Consider the following 13004-nt stretch of genomic DNA (forward strand, 5'->3'; position numbering starts at 1 on the left):
GGCATCAAGCCAATCTCCTTTATTTTGTAAAAGAGAAAACTGAGCTCTAGAAAGGCTAAATGATTTGCCGAGGGTCAGATAGTGTCTGTGATGGGATTCAAACATAGATCTTCCTGACTTTATATCCACTACTCTCGACACTGCACTCTACTGCTTAATTAACTAAAAAAAATAGCAAAGACTATGAAGGAAAGGAGATTTAAAGTCAAAGATAAAGGTGGGAACATCACACAAGACCATTAAAAAATGTCTATGAATGTTACTAACACAGCATCTGATATATGTGGTTTCAATATTTCTTTTCCCCTTCTTGCTGATTGCTATGAGATTTGTAAACATAATCTTCCTGTTGTTTTTTTTTCTAATTGCCCCATTCATTAAGTAATGTTAAAATTCTATGTCTGAAACATTAAAATTCATAACCATGGAAGTAATTGTTGTGCCACAAACACTGGATCATGCCAGTTGAGAATATATTGGTCAGACTGAGAGTGGCTGATTATATAGGAGAATGTTTATGTTTACATACAAATACTTCAATAATCAGCAATGCTAGAAATGGAAATATGCAAAAATATTCAGGGGTTAGGATTTTGTGCTTTGATGTCCCATCTATCAATGTGGTCTTTAATTCTGTATTCCCAAACTATTCATGATTTAAGCTAAGTCTGTAATGATTTCCTTTTTGTTTATGGTTTGTATGTTGTTAAAACTTCATCTTTTATGTAATTTGATTTTTAACTTTTTATGTGTTACTCAAGAAAACATGAGGAAGATCTAAACAGTAGATTTTTAGAGTCTCACAATCTAGAAATTAGAAGAGATGCAACTCTCCCAATTCTTTTTTTTTTTAAACCCTTACCTTCCATCTTAGAATCAAATATTGGTTCTAAAGCAGAAAAGTGGTAAGGGCTAGGCAATAAGGATTAAGTGATTTGCCCAGGGTCACACAGTTGGGAAGTGTCTGAATCCAGATTTGAACCTAGGACCTCTTGTCTCTAGGCCTGGCTCTCAATCTATTGAGCCACCCAACTGCCTCCTTCCAATTCTTAAATGGCTTTTTTGCCTGTCTAAACAGACATACATTACAGGTTTTTAAAGTACCTATTAAGCTTGGTTGGTCTTAAAGGTTCTTTACAACCTATAATATTCTTATCTTTCCAGGCAATAGTGGCTTACTTACTGTTCTCAAACATCTGTCTCTGCCTTTGCCCAGAATGTTTTCCCTCTTCACCTCTTCCTCTTGACATTCCTAGCTTCCTTGTAGATCCTGCCCTAATGGCCACATTCCATAGTGTAGCAAAGGAAGTTGCAAAGGACTGATTGACAGCCCTCAAGCCATGGATTCTACATGAGCTGGCTGGGTCAGAATTCTAAGGGGTTAGAGAAAGCAGTTTTTCAACTGACTCTCAGTCTGTCTGGAGTCTGGAGTTCAAGCCTGAAGGTGTGGATCTGGGACTCTCCCTGGACAAGCCCATCTATCAAGCTGCCTACCCTCATAATAACATCAAGCAAAGGTGAAGAGGAAGTTCCCCACTTCATTCTGGCGGACAGAGTGATTTGGAAGAGGATTTCCCTCTCTCTGGAGCTTCTAAGGACTCTGTGACTGGATCTCTGCTGCCTGACCCACTAAGGACTCTGTGAGAATCTGGGCTTTTTGAGTGGACTTATCCTTAGCTAGCTTCAGTGTAGTTTAGTTTAGACAAGTTTAGAAAATAACTATAGGGGGTTAAGTATCGGGGGTTAATTAGTAAGCTGGTCCATTATCCTCTTCCCTTCCCCATCATTCCCTATTTGTTAATAAACATTTATTTAACTGTTTTGCTTTTCCTTCACCCTTTCCTCTTCCTTAAATTTCCCATAACAATAGGGATTCTCCTTGTTTTTTTTTTTAGCCATTTGATCCTTCTCCTCTAAAGTTATCTTTCTTCTCATCTTTATGTACCATATATATATATATATATATATATATATATATATATATTTTTTTTTTTTTTAAGGGCAGCTAGGTGGTCCAGAATATAGAGTGCTGGGCCTGGAGTCAGGAAGACTCATCTTCCCTCAGACATTTACTAGGCTCTGAGCATATCGCTTAACTATTTGCCTCTTTCTTCATTTGAAAAATGAGTGGGAGAAGGAAATGGCAAACTATTCCAGTTATCTCTACTAAGAACATCCCAGATGGGGTCACAAAAAGTCAGACACAACTGAAAAATGACTGAAAAATAACCCATATCTTCTATTTACTTATTATTAAAATACAGAATCCTTGAGGGCAAGGATCTTTTGCCTTGCTTTGGATCCTTATCTTCCCTGGAATAGAGTAAGTACCTAATAAAAATACTTATTGTTTGATTGATATCTAGAACCAGATAAACATTTGTGCTTTATGTAGTTTTATTAACAAGAAAATTATATTCATTTTAGTGATTTATGAATTCATATGTCAGATATAATCATATGTGAATAAAGATTTCCTTCCAAAGATGAGAATAGAAAGGTGTGATTACTATTTTTTCAAAATGGAATAATATTGTGCTTCTTTTTCAGCCTGTGCTGATTCAATTTAATTAAGTGAACTATCACTAAGCACTCATTAAATACAGGACATTGTCTAGGTACTAGCAATAAAAGATGAAAAATGGACACTGTCCTTGTCCTCAGAGATCCTACAATCTAATTAGGGAAATTGGATGGGTACAATAAATCTATCTGAAAACAGCTTCTTTACCTGAATATGATTGGCTCTAGAATAGAATAAACAAAAAATAGAGAAATAGGGCCCACACAAACTGGATCTATTGATGTATAAGGAGGCTATGTTCAGGGAGTAGAAATTCTAGTAACTACCCCAAATGAAGATCCACCCTCCTCTATAAACATAGCACTTTGTTTCTTTAGTCATTTTAGCTTAATTTACTTTATTTTTTAAAATTAAATTATTTAGTCAATTTAGAACTTTATTCGCTTAATTTACTTTAAGAAAACCCTATTTCCACTTTTAAGCACTTCCCTTCTCCATCTTGCCCCTGTGCTTGGCACTCCTTCCAATTTTCTCTTTTGGGCTTTCTTTTCTGTGTTGTCTTCCCCCATTAGATTCTTAAGATCCTTGAGGCCATGTTGCCTGGCATATAGTAGGTGGTTAATAAATGTTTATTGCTTGACTGACCTAAGAGATTATTTTGTACAACTTTCATTTTGCAGATGAGAAAATTGAAGCCCACTGAGGTAACTGATTTTCAGAAGTCATAAATAGTATAGTCAGGATTTGAACACAAGATTCTCAATACCAGTTTCAGTGCTCTTTCCACCATGTTATAGCTTTGATGTCTTTTACTGAGAATATTAAACCAGACCAAATGACATTTCAACATTCCTTTCAGTCCCGTGATGCTATAATTACTTGGGAGAAAATGACTTTAATCAAAAAGTATTTACTACTTACTTAAAGTAGACCATGTGTCCAGCTCTAAGCTAGACTCTGCCAAGGATGTAAAAGAAGTAAAAGGGTCTACTACTTCCCATCCTAGTGGATCTCCCATTCTAGTCTAGGAGATTAGGCTAAACATAAAATGCCTAGAGGACAATATAAAAAGCAATACAGTTAATCCGGGAAATCCATGAATACCAACATAGTCTAGAAAGTCTTAATGGAGGAGGTTTTTTGAGCTATGCCTTAAAATTGGGATTGGATTTGGAGAGACAGAAGGGTAGGTAATTTGGAACTATGGGAGTTGGTGATAAAGATATTATTGGAATAGTTGCATAATTCGTTCTTTCAGCAAATATTATTGCAGTTCTCCTGTGTTCAAGGTCTTATGTTAGGAGTCATGGAAGAGACAAAGATGAATCTGAGAATCAAGAGTCAACATCTGAAAAGGTTTTGCAAACTTTATGTTAGCTATCATCATTATTATCAATTCAGAGATTCTTAACTTTTTTGTGTGTAATAGACACCTTTGACAGTCTGGTAAAGCTTGTGGTCATCGTCTCAGAATAATCACATAAAACAAAATATATTACAGAGGAAACCAATTATAATGAAGTAAAACCATAAAAATATTTAGAAAAATATATTCATAGACTCTGCATTAAGAATCTTTTCCCTAGTTATGCAATTTAAATTCCTTTCCCATTATTTCCATTATTCTAGTTGTCTCTAGCTATAATTATAGAAGATAATATCCTTTTTTAATTCCTGCTGTTATGATTTATTCAGCAAATAATGAACTGTTAGTTAAAACAAAGGAGAACACTCTGTTCCCTATATTTTCCATCTCATTTCCCTTCAGTATTCTTCCAGTTTACATTTGCTAAGTAGCTTTTTGGCAGCCTTTGATGCAAAGATTTACATAGCATCTGCTTCAGCTTTCGAAGACAAAATTTTATGTAATATGATTTTTAAATGATTTATCAGCAGGAACCTTAATTCAACTTCAAGAGTCAAAAAGAGTAACTGAGGGGTGCAAGGGGAAATATGCATTTGTTCTATAATAAAGTATCCATTAATCTATTCAATACTTGTCAGATTTTATTTTTAAATTTCTTTTTTAAAATTTCTTACTGCTTTGGTACTTAAATGAATCTGTGATCTCACTGGTATTAGTGTTTCCTGAACCAATGCAGGCCAAAACTCTCCTATGATTTCCCATTTATGATTCTTGCCCATATGTTCCCATATACTGTATTTGTTGGAGAAGATCCACTCACCATGTACATTCAAGAAGACTCTTTGAATTGTCTACTTTATATCTTAAATTTCTACTACGTGTTGTCCAGTCTACCTTCCTTTTCAACTGTATTTATATTCCATGATTTCTCTTATGTCACTCTTGTTAACATTTGACAGCCTAATTATGTCCATCATACGTATAGATTGTTAAGTTATTCATGATTTTAATTCTTCTGAGTTCATAGTATTATGAGATATGTAGCTATCTGCCATTATTGGGAGACTATTTTTTTCAATACATTTTATTGCATTAAAAAATTTCTTTTCAATGAACAAGCATCTGACTTTCTCCTTGTCACCCCCAACCCTTACTGAAAAATGAAAACTAAAATCTTCCAACAAATTATTCAGTTGTCTTTCAGTTTTGTCTGACTCTTTGTGACCCCATTTGGGGTTTTCTTGGCAAATGTTGTAGAATGTTTTGTCACTTTCTTCTACAGCCTGATTTTACAAATGAGGAAACTGAGGGAAATGGGGTTAAATGACTTGCCCAGGGTCACAGAGCTAGTAAGTATCTGAGGCAGGATTTGAACTCAGGAAGATCAATCTTCCCACCTCTAGGCTTGGCACTCTATCCACCATATCGCCTAGCTCTCTCCAGTAAATACACATAGTGAAAACAAATCCTTACATTGAATATGTCCAAAATGTGTATCTCACTCTGAATATATCTAGTTGATCACCTTTCTTTCCAGAAGATGAGCAGAATTCTGAATCATTGGTCCTTAGGAATAGTTCATTATTGTATTGATCAGAGTGTTTAAGTATTTCAAAATGAATTGTTTTTACAATATTTTTCTTACAGTGTAAATTGTTGTCCTGGTTCTTTTCATTTCATTCTGCATCAGTTCAAAGTATGGCTTAAAATGCCTGATCTTTTTCATTCTTATAACTTTCTGCTTGCCCCCTTCCTCCAGTTCTATCTGACAATGCCTCTCTCTATTCCTCCCCCATTTTTCTATGGTATTTCCTTTCCCCTCTCCCCTTCTTTTCTTCTTTTTCCTATTGCTTGTTTATATTTTACCATTTGATTTTGTTGTTTTTAGAAAATAGGAGATAAACCTCACCTTTTTCTTTCTGTTTTTCAATCTTTTGATTTTCAATAATTTGAGAGCCTGTTACTCAAGGTTTTGTACCACTTGTGGAAAGTTATTAATTCTATCCTCAAGTCTCTTTATAGCTCTTTGATTCTTTTCTAGTTTTTTCTTCTATTGCTCTCTTTTAACTTAAAATTTTAAATTCAGTTTTTAGTTCTTGCATGATTTCTTCTAAGATTTCTAAGTGATCTAATGGACAAGCTGTGTTTTTCTTGGAGGCTTTGCTTGTAGGGGTTTCAGAGTTATTCTGCTCTAGATTAGTATCTTGGGTATTCCTCTCTTCATAATGCTGTTTTATCTTTTTAAAAAAGTCATTCTTTCAGTTTTACTGGCCAAATTGGGAGCTTTGGAGACTGAGTATTGTGATTGAGGAAATATGGGCACAGACAGAATAATGATATACAAAGCAAGGAGAGCTCAAGAACACATGGAACCCAGATCATTGGGGGAGGTGATAGAGAGAGAATTCCATGGAAGTTTGAAGAAGGGACAATTGGACCCCCCAGCTGACTGGACTTGACTTCTGCTTGAAGGTGGTTTGAAGACAGACCACTTCATCTTCTCTCTGGCCATTACCTTTCTACTCCTATTGTGAGCCCAGAAAAGACCCTGGCAGGGTTATTGCCATCTTCCCTCAGAGGAAGATATTTCATTTCTTTTTTTTTTAAGAGACTTTCTTCACAGCCTTCAACAATTGATACAATTTAGAAATAGGGAAACCCTTTCCCTCCTTCTAAGTCTTCTCCTTATATCCTTCCCCCCAAGAGAATAAAAAGATCCTTTAACTAAAGAAATTGGTCTGAAGGGTTTTGTTATCAGAGGTAGGAGCTGATTTACCATCTGTGAGAAGTTCTGGATTAATTTACTTAGTGAGGAAGAACAGGAAGTAAAGGAGGGGCTAAGAAATCAGCTTCCTTCCTTCAATTACTTCCTGGAGTAACATCTTTTGACTCCCCTTATCATCTTTCTCAAACTCCCCTCTCCAATACAATTCTAATACGGTATATGATTCTAGCCCTTCTGAGAGATTCTTTACCCCATTGTTGGCTTGTACTCCTGCATAGCAACTGTGATTACAATCTAATCTGGGTGACCCTGAGCTCTGGGCTCTTGGTGCTGAGTTCTTCTTGGTCTCTCTTAGAGACCCCAAACTGGAGTACTGGGCTGGGAGGAAAGTCCAAGGTCAGTTCTAGATCTCCCCTTACTGCTGGCATAGCTTAGGGTTCTGGGAACTGAGTCTGTTGATCATGGCCCACCACTGTTCCATAGTTCTTGCCCTGGCTACTTTCCTATAGGCCAAATTTGTCATCTTGGACTGGAAACTGGACTGGCTCCACTGTAGTTCTTCCTTCAATTTTCCAATCACAATTCTGTCCAAAGTTTTCTTAGTGTGATATGAGCAATGTTCTCCTGACACAGCTTTTTGCTTCCCACCCACAACATGGAGAGGTTTTATCTAAGATGAGACAAAGTGACTGGCCCTGGCTTCCCTGATATAGCATCCTGGTCATTAAAGGGCATAAAAAGTCTCTGCTCCTGGGAATTCAAGATCCCTGAATAGAGTGGATTTTTGAAGACTAGATAAGTTCTTTCTATTTCTTGTTCTGCTGACCAGAAACATTTCCCCATGGAGACGATGGGGACTGCTTCCAGAGAAGCTATGTGACCCTTTGGCCTTATTGCATATCATTATGGTGTCATGGCATATTAAACCTCCTTTTGTTAATTGTTCAGTGACTCTCAAGTACCCCATTTTGTCCCAACATCAAACCTGAACTGAGAGTTCTAGTATTAGAGCTGTTTCTGAAACTTCAGAATATTGTTGGAGGATCCAGGCTGTACTGCTTCCTCCTATTCCTCCATCTCTATTGGTCTCTCAATATATCTTAAAGAAATGAATGATTTGGAATTTCTTTAGAGTGGGAACTTCCGCCTCTGACAGTCTCCAAATCCCTTTTCCTTTAAGTCAATGGTCTTTGAGAGTTGTTCTGGTCAAAGAATTCATCCCCTTTTTGAATTTAACTAAGCTTGTGCTTTCACTTGAAGTCGTTTCAGCTGTTTACAACCTGTTAGAACTTGTGATCTATAGTAATAGCTTTCAGTAATCCAGTATCTCTTCCCAGTTGTGGTGAAGCATCAGAGTATAAGACTTTAATAGTTATTTCTTGTGTGTGTAATATACACACATATAGAAGCTTATATATGCATATGTTAAAATTTTATTTAAGCGTTATGTGATAAACTAAAAACAGTTATGATTTTAATGTTAGAACAAAGTGTTCAATTTTTCACAAATTAATTTTGGCTTCAGGCAATGGTTAATAATCAGTCTCTTCAGACAGCAACTATTAATCCATTAAATACTTACTGTTAAATACAATCTACATCCTTGTTTTTCCATTGTGTTTCTGAAATATCATACTTCTCCCAGTGACTCAGTTCCCTCATCTGTAAAAAGATGGTTTTGGAATAGATCATCATTGAAGTTCCTTCCAAAGCTCATCTTCTATGATTCTTTTTTTAAAGTAGGAGCTAGAGGAGAGGAACCTAGAAAGTGTAGGACCACAGACTTAGAACTGAAAGAAATCTCAGAGACTATTTAATCCAACCTCTTAGTTTTACAGATGAAGAAGGTTAAAGTGACTAATCAGAGGTAACATTTGAACCCATTTTCTCTGACTCCATAGTCAGTGCATTGTAACAAACTGTCTCTTCTCTGGCTCCTTCTCAGAATGATTTTTTAGAAAGGCAATATTTTCAAAGTTTGAAAATGTCTTAAAGGTCATCCTTGCTATTGTTCAGTAGTGTCCAACTCCTCATGTGGACTACATATGTCATATAGACTGCAGAATGCCATTATTGTGCATGGGTTTTTCTTGGCAAGATCCTAGAGTGGTTTGCCATTTTCTTCTTCAGTGGATTAAGGCAAACAGAGATTAAATTACTTGCCTAGGATCACACAGCTAGTAAGTATTTGAGGCAGGATATGAACTTGAGTCTTCTTGACCCCAGGCCCTGTGGCATTTAAAAGAGTGGGAGCCATAAACTATAATAGTTAAAATGGTTGAGGGTCATAAACTGTAGTGATTAAAATAGTGGAAGATATAAATTGTGATAGATATAAGAGTGGGTGAGTAAATTGTGACTGCAGGAAATATGTTTTCACCACAGTGTCTTGTTTTAAATCAATATATAAGGTGGTTGCCAGGGAAACATTCCCAATTATGAATATACCCAAGTCAACTGGGTTTTATAGAGACTTTAATTAATAATACAATGAGGAATCAAAGAAAGAGAGAAGGAGTAAGAAAGGAATAAGTATGAAGGGCCTTGAGCCAACATGCCCTAGACCTGAGTCTTAAGAGAGAGAGATCAGTCAGTCTTTTATCACTCACCACAAGATCTGTCTAAGCAAGGATTCTAGTGACACCAGGCCAGCTCCATCTCAGCTGACTCCACCAGCTCAATGCCTGAATCTGAATGTGCCCAATGTCCCCGAGAGAGTCCCGAGAGAAAGACACTTCAATTCAGCCTTTCCCAGCTGACTGTTTTCTACTCGGATTTCTCATCTCCTTATATAGGGCATTTTCTCCTTTGTCACCTCCCCTAAATTCTTACATCCACCAATCACAGTAGACGTGTTTCAAAGGACAGACCATTCTTAGTCCAACCTAAGAAGGTGTGGATTTTTGAGTAATTCACACCAGGAAAGCTCTGAGTAAGTTTCCCAGTTCTTCGTTCCTTGTAAATTCACAAGTTGCTTGACTTGACTTGACTTAGACTTAGCACCCTTTTTGCCTTATTATAAGTATGGGTTTAAGTACTTTTCATTGTTCTGCAAGGAATTTTTTTCCCTAAAGCAGTCTTAAGTATGGGTGGAGTAGAGGTCTTCCCATTTCTGATCTAAGTAGAGTTCTCACATTTTAGATGGGGAATGGTCCCTAAAGGGAATTGTCCCAATGGAGAATTCCCCAATGGGGAATTTTTTAACATTCACAAGTCTGAGAAATTTCAAGATTCACAGCCCAGTGCAGCAACCTATTGATTGATTGATATTGACCAGCAATCTAGCTGCCTCTAAATGTTTGCCCTATACTCCAACAGCAGTCCCTCTGTAATATCTATGGCAAGTAGTCATCTAGCCTCTACTTTGAGAATCTGCTACTCTTGAGGAAGTCCATTCAATTTTTGGAGAGATCTAATAATTGGGAAGTATATTGATATTAAGCATTAATCCATTTGATCTTTGATCTATTAATGGGATTATTATTTAAAGTGGTTTTTTGCATATTAATGATTGCTAAATAAACTATGCTTTAAAAATATGGGTTCGCATTAGGTGACATCATTGTTTCCCAGTTACTTAGCCTATAGTGCCTTAAACACGTAGCAAGTATTTAATTTTTATTTAATTTATTTGAATATAAAGACAGTAGTAGTCACATTTATAATTCCTGATAGCAATCCTAAAGCCAAAAAACAGGGCATCTACTAAGTTGGAATGTCAGGTTAGATCACTGATGTTCTTAAACATGTTTTAAATAGTAATATTTGGATGGCTGCCTTAAAAATGAAGATCTTGAATTAGCCAAATTATGACTTGAAGTAATTGAGAACAAAAGCAAGTGGCTATCTATAGAAACAAAGGTCATGAAACATCCCACTAAATCAGCGACTGATTAATTCCCTTATAGAACTAGCTCTCTGCTGTTTTTGTGCCTTTATGTAGAACATTCCCCATAGTTGGAATGACCTCTTATTTCCTGGTATGAGTCATATCTTCAAAGCTAGGTTTAAGAGCTATGTTTATGAAGTCTTTTCTGTTCTCACACAGTTTTTTCTCCAACATAGATTGCTAAATCCTGACAGTTTTACATATCATAACAGCTCTTGCATATATGCCCCTTCTCTCCTCTGATGCCGCCACCATCTTGATGCAGGTCATCATCCCTGAACTTCTACAGGAGCCCACTGAGAGGTCTCTCTGCCTTCAGTTTCTCCCTACTCCAGACCATTCTTTGCCCAGCTGTCAAATTAATCTTCCTAAATTTCAGATCTGACTATATCCCTTCCCTTACATTCCTCTCCCCTACCATACCCCATTCAATAAACTCTAGCAGCTCCCTCTTACCTCTAAGATCAAATTGGATATCTTGTTTAACTTTTAAGGCCTTTTCCTGTCTGGTTCCCTCCTACCCTTACACTGTCCTTATATATTACTGCCCCCCTGGTCCTCAGTAATCCTGCAGCACTGGCCTCTTTGCTGTTTCTGGTATAAGACACTTCATCTCTGGGCATTTCCACCAAATGTTTGCATGCCTGCATTTCTCTTCCTTCTCATCTCTGTTTTCTTGTTTCCTTCAAGTCCCAGCTAAAAATCTCACTTTCTAAAAAACCTTTTCCCCATCCATCTTAATGCTAATCCCTTTTCTCTATTGATTATTTCCAATTTATTCTGTATATATCTTATTTAGACATTTTTATTTTCATGCTGTCTCTTTCATTAGCCTAGCAGGTGCTTGAGAGTAGAGACTTGCTGCCTTTCTTTTTATTCCCAGAACTTAGCACACTGCCTGGTACATTGTAGGTGCTTAATAGATGTCTGTTGGCTTGCCTTCTCCCCCACTTTCTCTGTTATGTGGTATATATTTTGTATTTGATTTTTCTAAGTGTTTTCCTATTCCACTAGGACATGAGCCGCTAGAGAACAGGGAGAGTTTCATGTTTATCTTAGTACCCCTAACAGTATCTTGCACATAGCAGTAAGAACTTACTAAATACTTGTTGAATTGGGGTGATTCACTAGAATTATCAGTGTAGGTAAATGAGAGCTAAACATTGCTTAATGAAACATTAAACGGTTTGAACTTATGAACAGTTATGATGGTCACGTTCACGGAATGAATTCAGAGGTAGGCTTTTACTTTGGATGCTAATGACAAATAATTGGTGCCATTTTTGAGGTTTGAAATACACCCAGGTATAGAGGGTATCACGTGTAGGTAACTGAGACACATATGAAAAAGATGCCCTAGGAATTTCGTGGCAGGATAGTTATATGTCTAAAATGATGACAGATTTCTTTCCAGTCTCTTGAAATATGCTTTTTTAAAATATCGTCAGATTTTGAATGGTATTGCCTAGAGAAAGAAGACACTGCAGTGCCCCCTGCTGGTGAATGGCAGCTCAGTGTTTCCATCATGTCAGTGATTGACTGGACCAAGCCTATTGCTGACATCAAGCTCAGGGTGATGCGGAGCCCTGCCACTTCCTTTCAGATCAGATCATTAAAATAACAGAAGGATATTTCAATAGAAAACGAACTGCTCACTGATTTCCCTATATTTTTTAGACATGATGGTTTACTGTTCTTGAGTTTGGCTGCAAAAATATGAATCCTTCATAAAAAAGTGTTTCCATATTTCTGCCTTCATCTTGTTACATTTTATTAACCCATTCCCCTCTCTTCCCAAGGTCCTCATTCTCTCCCAAGAGCAAAGCCAAATCTAAACCTTTTAAGTGAAGCTTTATGTAGCAAAGGCTTCAGGGTTGTATACATTGGAAATGCATTTGAAAGATATGTCTGTTTTAAAATAAAAAGGTCCATTCGCTTGCATCTTCACAGTGGTATGAACCAGATGCTTCAGTGTAATTGTCTAAATGAGAGGGTCCTCTTGGCAGATTTCCTATAAGCAGTTATAGAGGAAGCAAATTCAAAGGACTAGATGAGTGTTTTGGTATTTTGCTTCTGGCCAGTGGTGATGGTGAACATGTTAGTGAACAGTTATCCATTTAATTATGTTAATATATCAGGAGGGATGCATTGCTTTGTCTGCAGCTAAGGTGAACCTATTGCAGCACAATCTCTTTTTGGCAGCTTCTAATTTAGAACTACAACACATTAATTAGGATTCACATTTCCCAGACAGGCAGACAGGCTTTGCCATTGACCTAAAACTTCTCTATGTTTCTTTTTTATTCCTGGGTGAGAAATCATAGCCTGCTGGTTACTAAATGGAGACCTTGATGCTTTTTTAGTTGTTGTTATTGTTCTTTAGACGTTATTTAAATTCTTTGGGTTTTGTATTAAGTATTTACAAATTAAGCTTTATACATCAAAAATAAACCATTTAACCCTCCTTGCTCTTTGTTAGGCTCTTTTCTTCCTCAAACTT

General features: G+C 36.7%; 1 long non-coding RNA gene across 1 annotated transcript in view; it reads left to right on the top strand.

Annotated features, from left to right (window-relative positions):
• Positions 1-2338: 2338 nt before the first annotated feature.
• The window catches only part of LOC130453527 (uncharacterized), a 192697-nt gene continuing 182031 nt past the window's right edge, over positions 2339-13004 (top strand). The window contains exon 1 of the long non-coding RNA XR_001626495.2: positions 2339-7011. This is a non-coding gene — a long non-coding RNA (uncharacterized LOC130453527). The remainder of the gene's footprint in view (positions 7012-13004) is intronic.

The sequence above is a fragment of the Monodelphis domestica genome, chromosome 1 (assembly GCF_027887165.1).
Source record: "Monodelphis domestica isolate mMonDom1 chromosome 1, mMonDom1.pri, whole genome shotgun sequence".
Taxonomy (NCBI): domain Eukaryota; kingdom Metazoa; phylum Chordata; class Mammalia; order Didelphimorphia; family Didelphidae; genus Monodelphis; species Monodelphis domestica.